This window comes from Patella vulgata, chromosome 5, assembly GCF_932274485.2.
Source record: "Patella vulgata chromosome 5, xgPatVulg1.2, whole genome shotgun sequence".
Classification (NCBI taxonomy): Eukaryota; Metazoa; Mollusca; class Gastropoda; family Patellidae; genus Patella; species Patella vulgata.
Window position 1 is genome coordinate 45,699,698 of NC_065883.2, and position 16,724 is coordinate 45,716,421.

Here is a 16,724-nt window from a genome sequence, read left to right on the forward strand (position 1 = left end):
ATGAGCAGTTAGATATTAACAATGGTTTGTCGTTATGAATTTAATATAAATCATTTTCATTGTTGGTAAAACCAGATTGGCTGTTTAAAATATGAAGCCATTCTTTTGGCAGGGAAGCACATATTGTCTTAAACATATTCTTGACTTCATCATCGTCGATTTCACTTGTATCTTCGAAGTCGTAATGACAGTGAAAAAGGTCTAGAATATGCCTAGTCGGGAGTATACTAGGAATAGCACAGTATATGATATCACAGACTTTAGTAATATTATGTTGAATAAACAATTCATATGATAAAACCTTATTATTATATACAATTAGTGGGTTATAGAATAAAGGCTGGCTAGTTATTTCCGAGTAGAATTTAGGTACATATCGATTTGGGTTGATTGTATTCCAGGATTTCAGTAGCGACTTATAAAATTCTGGTATTTTAGGGAACCTTTAGGCACATAAATCATGGAGAAAGCTTCTAAAGTCAAATTCATATTAAGGTACATCTTGAGAAAGTGTGCCATTAGATACTTCCAAATTGCAGACACAGATTTGTTGCAAAACATCTTAAGGTAGGACAGTCTAAAAGCCATTTGCCTACTTACAATAAAGATAGGCAACCGTAGGTACCCGTTCTCCAGATCGAAGAAAATGGCAACTAAATGTTGTTTCTGGATGAAAGCGTCCCTGACGAACGTTTCAAATCGAACGAGATGATTAAGAGTGCTCCTTTGGGGCCGAAATCCACATTAAAGGTCTGTAATAAGCGTGTTGGTCTCCACGTACCAAACATGCCTCCATGGTTTTGCAAATGCTGCTAGTTAAAGCGATCGCACGATAACTGGTAGGATTCGTAGGATCTTTACCCAGTTTAGGGGTGAGAATTATTGTGGCTACCCGCCACATAGGAGGGAAATTCCCATCAACCCTAATTCGGTTAAAAGGATCTAACAAAATTAAGAGTGTTGGTAAAGGTAAAAGTTTAGAAATTTGGTAGTGTATTTCATTTGGACCAGTTGCAGTGTCGCAAGCTCGCTTAAACAAATCCCGGAGCTCTGCAACAGAGAAGTTATGATTGTAGCAGTGCGGGACTTAAAATGTGGTACGGGAATTGATCCTAGAGACGTAACCTTGCCATGAAAACTTCTTTGCTTGACGTATGGTTCCACGGGCCTTCGCCCGAACTATCTGGTATGCAGCAACATTTTCCACGGAAAGGTTGGTCTTTAGTCGTCCGAGGATACGATCACGCTCTTTTAGAGCGGATTTGCAATCGTCATTATACTATGGTTTAATGAAACGTCTTGGTTTAGTCGTGGTCTTTGGAATCGCTTGCTCAGCTACATCTGGAAGAATTGAAGTGAATAAGGCCATGGGTTCATCTGCATCTTCAAAGTCCTTTGCATCAAAAGAGAAGTGACACAAAGTTTCAAAAAGAAACCAATCAGCCTTATGCAACTTCCACCTCTGAGGTATTTCGACTGCAGAGGGACCATTATTATCAATCAAGATAGGAAAGTTGTCACTTCCACATTGATCATCATTTCATTTCATTTCATTTCCAGAACAAATGGTGAGATCATGGGAAGAAAACGAAGCCGTTGCTCGATGTAGGTAAGTAGGCGTGTCATTATTAATGTTAACGAAGTCAACGACTTGATTATTACCTCTGATGTTATTGCCAGGACTACCCCAGAGTGTAAGGTGACCACTGGAATCCCCCGTATGGATAGTGGGTGGGGGTTATTGTACTGTCAGGTGATCAGCATCCTTGGTTTTTAGCGTTAAATGAAATGGGGTTTAACGTCCTACTAATCTGCTCCGAGGTTTAGCTTTAAACTTGGTGGCAGGTACGCAGAGCATAGAGTAATAGGGATATGTAAATCCACCCTTGCAACCACAGCTTGTAAAAGAGTGGTTAGGGAAACTTGACTCTGTGGAACGTCTCCATTAAGAATAATGGAACACCACCATGTGCTCTACCATCATTATTAGCAAAATGATTATAGGCAATAAAATGATTAAATGATAATTTATCAGAAGTTTTAAGAAATGTTTCTTGTAAACAGATATCTAATGGATTGAATTTTTGTATAAGGATTCTGACTTCAGTAAAAATTTGGCTTAATATCACTACAGTTCTATTGAATTATTGAATTGACCATCATCAGAGATGTTTAATTGGGATTGGGGTCGTCAATCTTCACATCAACATCCATCACATCGTCCTGATTACCGAACCTGTTATTGTTCTGGACAGTATCTTCTCCACCCTTCCTGCTACGGAGGGATAATAGTTTTGAACCGGCCTTCGGTTTCTTTGGTATTAGAGGCTTAGTACCCGGAAGCTGACTGGGCCAACTCGGTCTGCAAGCAACGTAAACCTCTCTGGACTCGCTATATTTGCAAATGAAGTTGCAAATACGGGCGATGGTGTGGCAAGCTCAGCCAATTTACGCGGCTCAGTGTAAGAAATATTTTTTTCTGTTTTTATCTGTTGCACCTGTTTCTCTTTTCCCCCAGAAAGGACACTTAAATAGGCAAACACGGGCTCCTTTGCAATTGGCACGGTGTTGTTGGACGCCACCTGAGACCATTTCTGTTCGTCTTCCGCCTGCAGTTTCTATATTTGCACCTGAACTCCAGGCCATTCTGCACATTAAACCTGTCTTAGGAAACTGACCAAACCCCCATAGAACCAACAGGAGGCATGAAGTTGTGTTGTGTCGCTCTCGCATTGGTCATACCTTTTAACTCACATTTCCATCTTAAAGAGAGAGCCTTGGCCAGAATGTAAACACTGTCCTGTTTCTTTGACAGTCAAGCACATTGTGATTGAGTGCAAGCATCTTACAGATACTAGCTGAAATTATTACCGTTGCCAATCTCTACGTCAATTATTTGCTTTACCGGAGCTATATTGTAAAACGTTAGATTTTTTTTAAAGAGGCAAATTTTTATGGAAAATTTTAATTTGTATATATACTTGTTTTTTGTGTTGTACTGGGTACATGTATTTAAATCAGAGAAAGGGTTTACACAAAGGCATATCCTGTTCCCCAATCCGAATTCATATATACTTTTCAAAAAAAGTAGGCGATATTGAAATGCAAATACCTATGCAGGTTGTGATATGATAAATAATCAAGGACTGTTGAAATGCTTTGAGAGTATGTTCACAGATGAAGAACTTGTCGCCCGAACAGAACCACTGAGCTCAATGTTTGACACGCAATAGCGCCATACACGTGGAAGGGGTTCATTGTCAAATTTGACACTTCAAGGAAAGGTTGATATAAATTGCCGCGTGCTGGTTTATCCTAGCCATGTTTGCTTTCCTATCGGTTCTTGTATAAGATTAACTGTTTAACGTATCTTTTTGCTTTAGTCTGTTACGTTTAATTTGCAATGAGACGTCTTCAACAGGATGAACGTCTACGTGCTATTGGCATGCTTCAAATGGGTTCTACACAGCGAGCAGAAGCCAACATGCTTAATGTGTCACAGTCTGTGGTCAGCAGACGGTGGAACCGGTACCAACACACACACAATGGGGATTGGTTGAGCAATTACTCATTATTAAGACAAAAATCAAAAACGTCCATTTGCGAGTGAAATGGGGCCGTCAGACAAGCCGCCCATATTAACTGTTTATGTTCATGTGAGACAATTGGCCTGTTATTAACATACACTGGTGACCTCTAATACAAACAGCAGTGCGGTTTTGTATTGTTTCTGAATATCCTCTACTTTATTTAAGAGTATATTTACTGAATTAAAATACTGTTTATAAAAATAATAAACTGAAAGGCGGTTGCTACCCAGGGAATGTTCTGGATCTGGATTTAAACCTCGTTTCTGACTGAAATGCATGCAGACAGTCTTGGATTTCAAAAAGCGAAATCAATTTTCAGTTGCCCATTATTGAAGTGAGTTCAAACAAAGCTACAACTTATGTTGCATATCTGTAGAACCATATCACCCAGTTGTACCGTAAATTTTTAATGAAGACAGGTAAGCGATCTCGTAGTGTTATGGAAGTCGCGCATGGTATCATATTTCCATGTGGTATCACAAATTTGCTCCTGATCAAAAAAATATTACAACTAAAAGTTGCTTGTGGATGAAAGCGTCATTGACGAACGTTTCAAATTGGACGAGATGATCAAGAGTGCTTCTGTGGGACCGAAATCCACATTGGACGTCAGGAAATCAGCTTGCTGAACTCAAGGTACCTAACAAGACTTCGATTAATCAATCTCTTTATACTTTTACAAATGCAGATAGTTAAAGCATTTTTAAAGCATGACAATTTGTAGGATCCGTAGGATCTTTACTAAGTTTAAGGATAGGACTTATCGTGGCTTCATGCCACAAAGGAGGACAATTTCCATGAACCTAAAACCGGTTAAGCGATCCAATAATATTAAGACTGTTGGAATGGGTAAATTGTTTTAGAACCTAATCGTGAATTTTACCTGGAACTGTTGCAGTGTCCCGAGCTCGATTTAGCGAATCGGACAGGTCTGCAATGGAAACATTGTCATTATAACATTCACCATTACGTCGCCTTTTCTCCTGTTGATTTTTAATGCCCGGAAATGCATCATAGGAGAAATTGGATGATGAATTAAATGAAAATGCATTGATCGGAGAATTAGCAATATTTGGAAATGTTAAGGTGGCATTACCAACATTTAGATGGTTAATTGATAATGCACTACTTGTACCATTAATCCCACGAATCCTATCGCATAGCGACCTGGGTGTGATAGGGGGATTGATCCTCTAGACGTAACCTTGTCATGGAAGATTTCTTTACTTGAAGCATAGTTCTAAGGGCCTTTGAAAGGAGGATTCAAAATACGGCCACGGTCATTATACCATGCATGGTTTATTAAAACGTTTTGGTTCAGTCGTGTTTTTTGGAATCGCCTGCTCATTTACATCTTGTAGTATTTACAAGTGTTTAATTTCTCAATCACTGTTAAAAATAAACAACACAATTGATTATTGGTGTATAAAAGCGTGTCCGCGAGAGCACCAAACAGTGGGTGATAACTCTTAGGTCAGGGATTTGGACCAATTTTTTTCTGTGAGACGAGTAAGTACCCAGATACTTCCCCACAAAACATTAGATTGATTCAGTTGATAGCCACTTGGAAAATTGAAAATAATATTTTTAATAGAAAAATGAGCAAAAATTGGACAATTTTGGAACCAAATTTGGATGATCTGCTATTCGGAAAATACTTGATTTGGAAAGACAAAATTTTGGGCATTACTAGGACCACGAAGGTTCCTCCTACACACCAAGTTTAAAGTTTCTTCTGCTAATCTAATTCTACCTTGGTACTGGCCGGATACCCAACCAAAGTTTGAGATGCGATAGCTCGTTCTTTGCAGTGACTAGGAACAAAGTTGAATGTTACCCACAACTAACTACCTTCCTACTAACAAAATAAAAAATAAAATTGACCGGAACAGGGAGAGTAAACAACAGGAGAAATAACGTAAAAACACCAAAAATTCGAATAAAATGTTTCGTTTATCATTATCCCAGATGAAGAATACGTATGGACATCTTTACAAATTTAATATATTCCATTTAGTCGTTAGCAGCGAAACAGAGTAAAGTGAGATTTAGCGTCCACTGGGCACAAACTAGGTCATTTTGGGACTAACGTATGGTGATGCATAGTTATGGACATCTTTACAAAGTGAATGTATTTCATTTCATTTGCAACGGTAATTTTGACTTAAGAGAGAGATAAATGGGGCTTAAAGTCTACTCGACACAAACTTGGTCATTTTGGGACTAACATATGGTACAATTTTACTTTAATAATACGTTGTGCGAAAAGAGAAAATCCATGAGGTTGGACAAACAACACTACAACATGTCACCTGCAACCTGTCACACCACCTAACTCATTGACATTCCTTATGATCTAAAGACCATGTGTTAGACCAGGGACAAGTTTCATGAATATCCAATGCAATTTTACACCGAATAAATCATCTTATATGAATATGACATGGTAATGAAAGGTGAAATAAGATACACAATTCAGAGTAAGCTCAGCTCTCGGGTAAAATTTAGAAGGAAGGTCAGGAAGTATTTACACTCGGACATAGGAATCTAAGTACGTGAGCACTTCTACTTGAACGTAGGTATATGTAGGAGGTTGGCGCATGCGAGGTGCCATAAATCCTGTTGTAATCTGTGTCATCTTCCCCTTCAGAGATTTCAATACCAGACATTGAATGTCCCTACATGAACACTTCTAAATGTTTTTCTTATGGTTCTTCTTTACATGAGCAGGTGGACAATAGATATATCAAGTTTATGATAGTCATGTCAGGCAATAAACCTATACGGTGATCTGCTCCTAAATACAGATCTTAATAACCGTGGTCTGATCCTTGCAAATTTATGCACGCGACTTATGACCCTTCATTATGGTTATCAAGTGATGGTGAAAGTCAGTTTTTGTCACAAAAATATTATGATTTTAAACAAAATGACCTATTTGACACGAGGCACATATGGTGATGATCAGTAGTCATTTAAAGATAATCGATTTTCATTGCTGAAAAGGCGCTGTTTTGGCTAAATTGTGATAATATAAAATCTTGCTATGCCAGCCCATACATTTATGCACTTCCGTGCTACTAACTACTGAATACAGATGAGAATAATTGTTGCTTGATCCTGCAAAATTATTCACCAGTTACGCCCGATGAGCGTGAACGTCCGATTTGTCACAAAAACTTCTTGATTTTTAACCAAGATACCATATTTGGCACGAGGAACTTTCAAGTAACAAAATATGGTACTAATGTTAATGATCAGCGTTCATTTGAACTCCGGAAGATAGTATTCGGTCATCAGTGAAAAAACGAATTTCGTGGAAAATACCGTTTTAAGACATATTCAGGTTATTGCAACACTCTATTCGGTTGGGTTCCGGTCAGTTTTTTACTTCTGACATTTACTTTTCGAAATGCCCTTCGTAACAGCACCAATCAATTCTATGTCAGACCTGCAAAAAAGCAGCTAGACACGTTTTAGGATGGCATAGTTTTAAACATATGTAAAATGGCCACTCTAAGATCACTTACAGAAAATTCCAAACGATTCATTCATACACAAACGACTGCAGGATTTTAAGTCGACTACTAGGCCTATCCTACCGGACCAATATCGAAAATTTAGAGACATGACATTGCGGGTAGGTGCGTTTTGATATTAGGGTAAAAAAAATTGGTCGAAATATGTCACATTTTGCCCCAAAATAACAATTTCCAGTAATACCGGAAGTTGTCCTTTCAAAACGTTTTCACTTCATCGTGTGACTTCTGTCGCCTAGTGGCCCCGATAGACCAAGTATGGTTGAAATTTGCTGCCCCCCCCCCCCCCAGGGTTATCGTTTTTGTTGGGTTTTTTTCAAAGCCTCAAGAATGGCCTGTAAGTAGCAGGTGGAATGCGAACAGAAATGATCTCGGAAGGTAACACGGTAGCTGGAGCTACCCGATCATTATCTTTCGAACCATCTGATGTGGGGGAGATATGGCCCACGGCTGTTTTCTAAAGAAACGGGTTTCGCAATAATGTCCTGGCTGATACCGGTCACAGACAAAATCTGATATATAATTGCTCATGAAAGGGTCTAAATATGGTGTTATATGATGCAATTGTCGTTGGACCAGTCTATCGCGTCGGTTGTGCAATGTCGGCTCGTGCAGTCAGTCTTTGATGTCAAAAAAAGGAATCCATTTTCTGTTGCCCATTGTTGAAGTGAATTCAAACAAAGCTGCAATTTACGTTTGATTGTCTGTAGAACCATAGCACATCTGTAGCACATCTGAAAGTCATCCAACATAAAGAGCGCCATGTGTACCTGGTATAAGGTACGCTGGGTGGTATTTCTATCGCAAAACGTGTAGGAGATAGTATGCTTCCTTGGGGAACACCGGTCGGAAAATATTAATCCCAGTCGTACCTTAAATGACCTATCTTCCAGGACAAGCCGAAGTTTTATGGAGGACGCGCATGATACTATATTTCCATGTGGTATCATAAGCTTTCTCCAGATCAAAAAATAATGCAAATAAATGTTGCTTCAGGATGAAGGCGTTCCTTACGAACGTTTCAAATCGAACAAGATGGTATGCTGGACAGTTTGTCCATGGAATGGTCGTTCTTAAGTCGTCTCAAGATACGATCACGCTCTTTAAGAGCTGATTTGCAATCGTCATTATACCATGGTTATTGAAATGTTTTGGTTCGGTCGTTTTCTCTGGAATCGCCTACTTACCTACATCTTGGAAAATTGAAGTGAATAAGACCGTGGGCTCATCTGGATACTTTAACTCCTTTGCATCAAAACAGAAGAGACACAAAGATTCAAAAAGAGCAAAATCAGCCTTATGAAACTTCCCACTATGAGGTAGGTCGACCGGAGAGGGACCTCTGTTATGTATCAAGATAGGAAAGTGTCCACTACCACACAGTTCTTTATTTACCCTCCATGTTAAATCCCGAAAAAGGACCGGAGAGCAAATGGTCAGATCGGGGGAAGACAAAAAGCTGTAGGATGTAGATAAGTAGGCGGGTCATCATTTCATAAACACAAATTATTAATGTTAATGAAGTCCGCTATTTGTTAACCACTGTTGTTATAATCTAGACTACCCCAGGCTGAATGTTATAATCTGGACTACCCCAGGCTGAATGATGACCATTAAAATCTCCCATAATTATAAACGGCAGAGGAAGTTGTGCAACAAGGTCATCTCTCTGGGATTAAGATGTAAACTTTGTCGAAAGAGAGTTATACGAATATTATATGTAGAGTCACTCTAACTGCAACTGCCGGTAATGGCGAGTTGAGCGTGACTTGATTCTGAGGAATGTTTCCATTAACTATAATAGAAACACCCTCATGGGCTCTACCAACACCAACTGAATGACGATGGTAACCAACAAAATGTGAAAAACTAAATAATAATAATCACAATAGTTATATATATTTTAATTATGTGTATTATTTTAATTATGTACTAAACAACAAAAAAACGTCAGTACGATTTTAAAATCAGAGAGGCACTTTAATCAAATCATTCTAGAAAACGACTTAATAAATGGATCAAAGCAATTTTTCCTCATACATGAATTTGGAATAATGAGATCGTTTAGTTTTATATTTTGTTTGAAACTAGTGAGAGACGGAAAAATTCGTATATTGTATCAAGTTTGTTCCATTCTTTTCTTGATGAGGGTCCGAAAGAGTTTGAAAAAAGAATTGTTTTACATAGGTATTCTGAAAGGTTGTCATTGTTTCGAAGATGATAATTATTGGATCGGTGTAATATTAAATCCTTTAGGTAAGCGGGTGTCAGGTCATTAATGATTTTATAAATTAGTGTCAGTTTGTGTCGTTTGCGTATTTCTTGTAGCGTAATAAACCCGGTTTCGTTATATAAGAGTTTATGGTTGGTACCCCTTACAGCCCCAGATAGTTCTAAGTGCATCTAATTGTAAGATATTTTTAGTTTCGGTTTTGAGGTTTTTTTTTTTAAACAATATTTTTATTCATTAAATCTGAATTTGGATTGGGGAACAGGCTATGCCAATGTGTAACCCCTCTCTCTGATTTAGGAACATGTACACATTATAAATATTTACATACATACATACATACATAATTACATAATTATAGAGCATATATGATACATCATGGATAATATAGAGACTTAGATGATTATACAGTGTGCAGGGCTTGGAATGACTTAAGAGTTGTTTATGGAGATTTAAATCTTTTTGATAAGAAAATAAATTGTTGGACTTCTTGGAAAATAAGTGTGTTTGAGGGGGTTGAAGGAAACCAGCCATGTTTTAGTCCACCTATTTAGTTTTTTTTAGGTCAGTATTGATTGTATCGGCATTAGCAACTGGATCATCGATTGTTAGATATAGAGTGCAAATAAACGGATGTTGGAATTTATATTTTCTATGATATCGTTTATGTAGATTAGAAATAGAAGGGGCCGAGAACAGAGCCCTGTGGAACACCGGATGGAACTGTTCTGGGGGCGGAGGAGGCGCTATTCACAACAACTCTTTGTTTGCGGTGTGTTAAATATTTTTTGAACCAGTGAAGGACGTCCCACTTAACCCCAGTAGCCTCAAGCTTATAACAGAGTCCAGCGTCAAAAGCTTTGCTTATGTCGCAGAACACTGCTCTGGTATATTTGCCTTGGTCGATGGCTTGACAAAACGTGTGAGCTTTATCGGTTGGTGAAAAGACTGTTTTGTCGTCATGTGTAAGGGGAGGTAATTCATTACATGTCTGTCGTGTCTTTTGCATAAATGAATTAACAAGTTGCCACCAGTTTTTGTTACCAAAATTTTCCTTATCGTTAATCTTATCGTCAAGTCTTGTAAAATATTCGCGTTTGCATTTTCTGATAAAATCAATATAGTTGTTTCTAATAGTTCTGAAATTCTGCCAGGCTATGTCTGAGTTTTCCTTTACTGCTTTTTTGGGGAGTTTATTTTTCTTTTTACTCATTTTTCTTATACTGTTATTAATCCATGGTTGGTCCCTCGGTCTAATGGTTACTAATTTGTTTGGAATGTGTCTTTTGGCAAGACTTGTCAATTCATTTGTGAAATTATTACAAGATATATTTATACAATTAGTGTCGATAAATTCGTCCCAGTTGATATAATACGTCCTGTCTCAGTCCTTCATAGTTGGTATTTTTGTATTCCCAGATATTTCTTTTATAACCTCTTTTTTTCGGTTTTTGGAAACTTAATCGACAGTACACGGGGCAGTGGTCGCTACAGAAATTATCTAGACATCCTTAATCTATGGTGGCTGAAAGCGTCCATTTAGATCGTTGTGTTTCTAGATACAACACGAGAGTTGCCGTTAAGCCAGCACGACGAAAAAGGCGCAGATCCGTGTATATGTTCGGTGTATATGTCAAGTATAATGAATAATCAGAACACGTTATATAGCACATCAAAGGGTAATTAAAATATTTACAAGTAAAGTGCAGTGCAACATTAAGACGGTCTATAATACATAAAAAATAAATGTATTATGTACATTTCTTGTAAACCGCGGGCATGGTTGTAAAAACATCAAGATATCGGAGTAGATTATGTTTTAAAATTACATATATTAGATTATATTTATATCGACAAAATGTAGAAAGAAAAGTTATCTAATTAAAAGGGGGGGGGGGCTATAATAAAACGTGGAAAAATTTGGGAGACTGGATAACAGGAGACATCTTTGCACTCACAACAGAAGGGTCTATCAATCGAGACTATCACGAGCAACCGAATGTAAACAGATCAAGGATGGTTTCGTGACCACGCCGTTAGAATAGGTGAGTAAATAGCAATTGTTTGTACTAAAGGACTCCAGTAGTTACATATAATTAGTATGGATATATTACCAGGGTTATATGAACAAATATGGATACATGTTATGTCATTAGTTCTGCGATAAGCCCCATTACCATAATTATGTGATGGTTCTGATTTATTATTACTATTATAATAGTATTATAATATTAGTAGGGCTATTATTATTGTTTAGCTAGGGACCAGTGAATACTTACTTATTGTTCACAAATGCACACTAGATTCTGACATTTCATTATTAATATTTTCTTATTTATTATACATCATTATTTTCAGATAGATGGTGTGTGTGTATTATGAAATTTATTTTTTTTATTTAGATATTCAAGGCTTATTAACATTACTAGACTTTTACTACTTGCATTGGTAAGTACTGATTTTTTAATATATTTATCCACATTTAGTAGTACCATTACTCTGCTCCAGTTTAGAAAATGACATATTAATTATGAGCTATTCTATCAGTCGAGTACATATATATTGGTTACATTGCGTTGATCGGGTAAATGCATATGTTTATATATTACTTTATTAATAAAGTGCATGCATATTCATTTATCATTGTATTGGTTAAAATACATACATATTGATACATTACTATGTAAGTCCAGGAACATGCTTATTTGATATATGTAAAGTATATACATATTGATATGCTTCTATAGTGATAAAGGTCATACATATTGAAATATTATTATCATGATAAAGTACATACATATTGGAAGGTACATACGTGTAGTGAGTATGGAAATGTGTGTAAATAAGCAGTTCCGACATAAACTCAAGTGGGGTCACAAGCGAGTAACATGGTGTGTGGGTCCTAGCTAGCTAAACCAAAGAATGATCACAGTAGGTTGGGGGTCTTGCTATTAGGCGTCTAAAATAGATTCTTGAAAAATTCAGTTTTCGAACTTACTTGAACTATTAGGTCCTAGCTTGCTAAGCCAGAGCATTGACAGAGAAGATAGGGAGTCTTACTATTAGTGTGAGGGACATCTGCAGAAGGAAATGAAAAAGGCAGTTTTCAGACTTACTTAAATTATTAGAAACAATCACATATGCAATACCTTTAATGGTAGGGACCTGAGCCTACACACCACCTTTCTCCTTTGACCCTCATTTCTAATTTTTATTTGTGCTGTTTATAGGTTTTCAGTGATTTGTAGAGACATGGCTCTGATAGAGTGACAGTTAATACTAGATCTTGTATAATTGATCATTAACAGCCTTTGCAATCTAACAGGTAAGAAAATGTTTTACTAATTTGAAGACCATGTTTATTCAAGATGTTATATGAAAAGCCCCGGAGAAGAACGATCTAAGTCACTTTTTCAACGAACCCCAGTTAATGGCGCCATCTGGTAACAAATTATATAAGCTTTTTGTGGAACGATAAATTTCAGGTAAAAACGATCGGGGTCACATCGAGAGAGAGAGAGAGAGAGAGAGAGAGCGAGAAATGGGGTTTAACGTCCACTCGACACAAACTAGGTCATTTCGGGACTAACACATGGTTAAATTTTATTTCAATAATTCGCTTGCGCGTAGGGGTCTTTAGCAGTGGGAGGAAACTGGAGGACCCGGAGAAAACCCACGAGGTTGGACAGGCCACCCCACTCCTTGTCACGCACAACCGGGGATTCGAAACCACGCCAGTCGACTCAATGACAGACTTTATGATACAGCGCGCGCACGCTAACCATTCAGCCATCCAACCCCCCGAGGCACATCGACCTTGTGAAATGGCCTCCCGGACAAATACGTCCATCGTACCCTTTATTTGACCTTAATTTGGCTGAAAGTGGAAGTAAGTTGTTGTACTGGTAATTATGATTCGTATTTAAACATCATTTTGAAGTTGTAATTAAGCCCACTCGTTGTTCTATTCGCGTCAAGCATTCTCGTCCAAAAGTCTGTTTTGCCTTTTATGCGAAAAGACAAAAATGTGACTTAGATCATTCTTCCCCTGGACTCTTCATATGGTGGCATATAATTTATGATACTGGTTAATTTCCCCTTTTTCTTTCGGCAATACTATATACCGGAAAACAACCGGAAAACACCGGAAAACAACCGGAAAACACCATTTTATAATGAATACCGGAAAACACCGGAAAAACACTAAATACCGGAAAACATCCTAAATACCGGAAAACACCCTAAATAGGTAACCCGGAGCCTGGTCCTCTGCGTGCGGTTTTGGACCAAGTGAGCGCCGATGAAGGAAGGTCAAGGTCATTACGATGTTCGCTTTATAAATAGCCCCCCCCCCCTCAAAATTTTTTCTCCAAAATGTTTTTGACGGAAAAAAATTTCAGTCACAAACAAAAAATTCGAGTTTTCCCGAAAAATTGGTTTTACAAAAAAACATTCCATAGAAAAATTTAGAATTTTTTTTTTAGACAAATTTTTGAGAAGAAATTGTTTAAAAAAATCTGAAAATTCCGATTTTTTTTTCTCCAAAATTTTTTTGAAGAAAAAAAATTCGAATTTTCCCGAAAAATTGGTTTTACAAAAAACATTCCGTCGAAAATAATTTTACAGAGAAAAATACTGGAAAAAAATTTAGAATTTTTTTTTGAGAGAAGAAATTTTGGAGAAGAAATTGTTAAAAAAAATCTGAAAAGAAATTTTTCTTTGACCGTAGGCGATCGCTCGCTTGTATTTTAATGAACTTATTTCATCAGCGCTCACCTGGTCCAAAACCACACACGAGGACCAAACTCCGGGTTACTAAATAGCGACCGGAAAACTTAGAAGAGTAAACTGTGCCCGAGATTTTTTTTAGAGAGCGCGCCGCGCCGCTCCGGGAGGGATCATCGTCAGAGAGGGACGGGGGTGGAATTGTCCAGTCACATGACGAACATAGATCTCTCGTTCCTCAAGCCATATTATTTCTACAGTCATTGTCATTAATCACAAATTACGGGATGATATACGAAAATGCAGGTTTACTTTGAAATAGTGCAAATAATACTTTTCCATCTACAATCTTCAGATCAAAGGATGCAAGTTCTTATACAGTGCAGTATAATTTGTGCAACAGAAGACATCTCGAATATCGATTGTCGGAAAAAACATTTCTCGGGGACATTTTTTTTCCGAATACGCATTCGGTGTAAGTCTTCAGCCACCAGGAAGTGGTTAACATAGTAATGTTTTATTACGACAGTAGTACATAAAACAAATTGGTTGCCTGAGGTTCTCTGGGAGAAAGTAGCCTCATCGGCTAGAGTCCTCTATTTCACAAACAAAAACAACAATTGCTTCCTTGAAAATTTATCGATCAACCCTTTTTACAGACGTCCAGCTTACCCCTTCCCGTCAATGTAGTAAGATAGAATATGTACTTTTCTCATGGACAATTGGGCGAAAGTTGGGGTTTTCCCAAGGAAAACTGGTCAACAAGTTGGGGAAAAAAGCTTGAAAAGTAATCCAGAAAAAAATCATGTGTGCGGCCCTCGGAATATGTTGAATATTATTATGATTCAAGTGATTATATTTGATCCTGGAATGAAAGTAAGCTCAGAAACAAGTAGATTTTTAGCCCTTCCAACGGGATGGATAGCTCTTGGAAAGGATAGACACTTTTCAGATTACAGCCTGTCCAAGAATTGCGTGGCATCCATTTCGTTTGGTGATTAGGACACATAGCGGTTAAACCTGGAACTTCAACTCGAACTATTAACTCGCTTTTGATGATACTTGCTGTTTTATAATGCGATTTTTTTGTTACCTAGGGAGGAGTTGGCCTAGTCGCGCCTTCCACTAATTCGTACCACCCTGATTCCAGCGTTACGGGTAAGAATCAGGAGACCGGCGCAACCGGGCATATAATGGGGCCCTCCGAGGGCAGTGTTTAATCTACTGAAATACTGAAACACTGAAATTTACTGAAATTTACTGAAAACAAAAATTAAAATACAAAATATAATATGGTCAATGATGGAGGTAGACTGATTGCGTCTTTTAAAACATTTAAAACATAATAGGCATCAACAAAATTTTGGAGAAAAAAAAATCGGAATTTATTTATTTTTTTTTTTTTTTTGGGGGGGGGGGTGCTATTTGTAAAACGAACATCGTAATGACCTTGACCTTCCTTCATCGGCATCGGCGCTCACTTGGTCCAAAACCGCACACAGATGACCAGGCTCCGGGTTACCTATTTAGGGTGTTTTCCGGTATTTAGGATGTTTTCCGGTATTTAGTGTTTTTCCCGTGTTTTCCGGTATTCAGTATAAAATGGTGTTTCCCGGTTGTTTTCCGTTGTTTTCCGGTGTTTTCCGGTATATAGTATGGCCCTTTTTCTTTGGGGAAGAAAAACATGTCCCAGATTTACACTACATAGACGGCAATACTATATACCGGAAAACACCGGAAAACAACCGGAAAACGCCATTTAACGGAAAACACCCTAAATAGGTAACCCAGAGCCTGGTCCTCTGCGTGCGTTTTTGGACCAAGTGAGCGCCGATGAAGGAAGGTCAAGGTCATTACGATGTTCGCTTTATAAATAGCCCCCCCCCCCCCCAAAAAAAAAATTAAAAAAATCCGAAGTTTTTTCTCCAAAATGTTTTTGACGGAAAAAAATTTCAGTCACAAACAAAAAATTCGAGTTTTCCCGAAAAATTGGTTTTACAAAAAAACATTCCATAGAAAAATTTAGAATTTTTTTTTGAGACAAATTTTTGAGAAGAAATTGTTTAAAAAAATCTGAAAATTCCGATTTTTTTTTCTCCAAAATTTTTTTGAAGAAAAAAAATTTCGGTCACAAAAAAAAAAATTCGAATTTTCCCGAAAAATTGGTTTTACAAAAAACATTCCGTCGAAAATAATTTTACAGAGAAAAATACTGGAAAAAAATTTAGAATTTTTTTTTGAGAGAAGAAATTTTGGAGAAGAAATTGTTAAAAAAAATCTGAAAAGAAATTTTTCTTTGACCGTAGGCGATCGCTCGCTTGTATTTTAATGAACTTATTTCATCAGCGCTCACCTGGTCCAAAACCACACACGAGGACCAAACTCCGGGTTACTAAATAGCGACCGGAAAACTTAGAAGAGTAAACTGTGCCCGAGATTTTTTTTAGAGAGCGCGCCGCGCCGCTCCGGGAGGGATCATCGTCAGAGAGGGACGGGGGTGGAATTGTCCAGTCACGTGACGAACATAGATCTCTCGTTCCTCAAGCCATATTATTTCTACAGTCATTGTCATTAATCACAAATTACGGGATGATATACGAAAATGCAGGTTTACTTTGAAATAGTGCAAATAATACTTTT

General features: G+C 37.6%; 1 long non-coding RNA gene across 1 annotated transcript in view; it reads left to right on the plus strand.

Annotated features, from left to right (window-relative positions):
* Positions 1-16,724, plus strand: part of LOC126820292 (uncharacterized) — an 88,296-nt gene that overhangs the window by 31,857 nt on the left and 39,715 nt on the right. Inside the window, exon 2 of the long non-coding RNA XR_007679915.2 lies at positions 1,561-1,609. This is a non-coding gene — a long non-coding RNA (uncharacterized LOC126820292). The remainder of the gene's footprint in view (positions 1-1,560; positions 1,610-16,724) is intronic.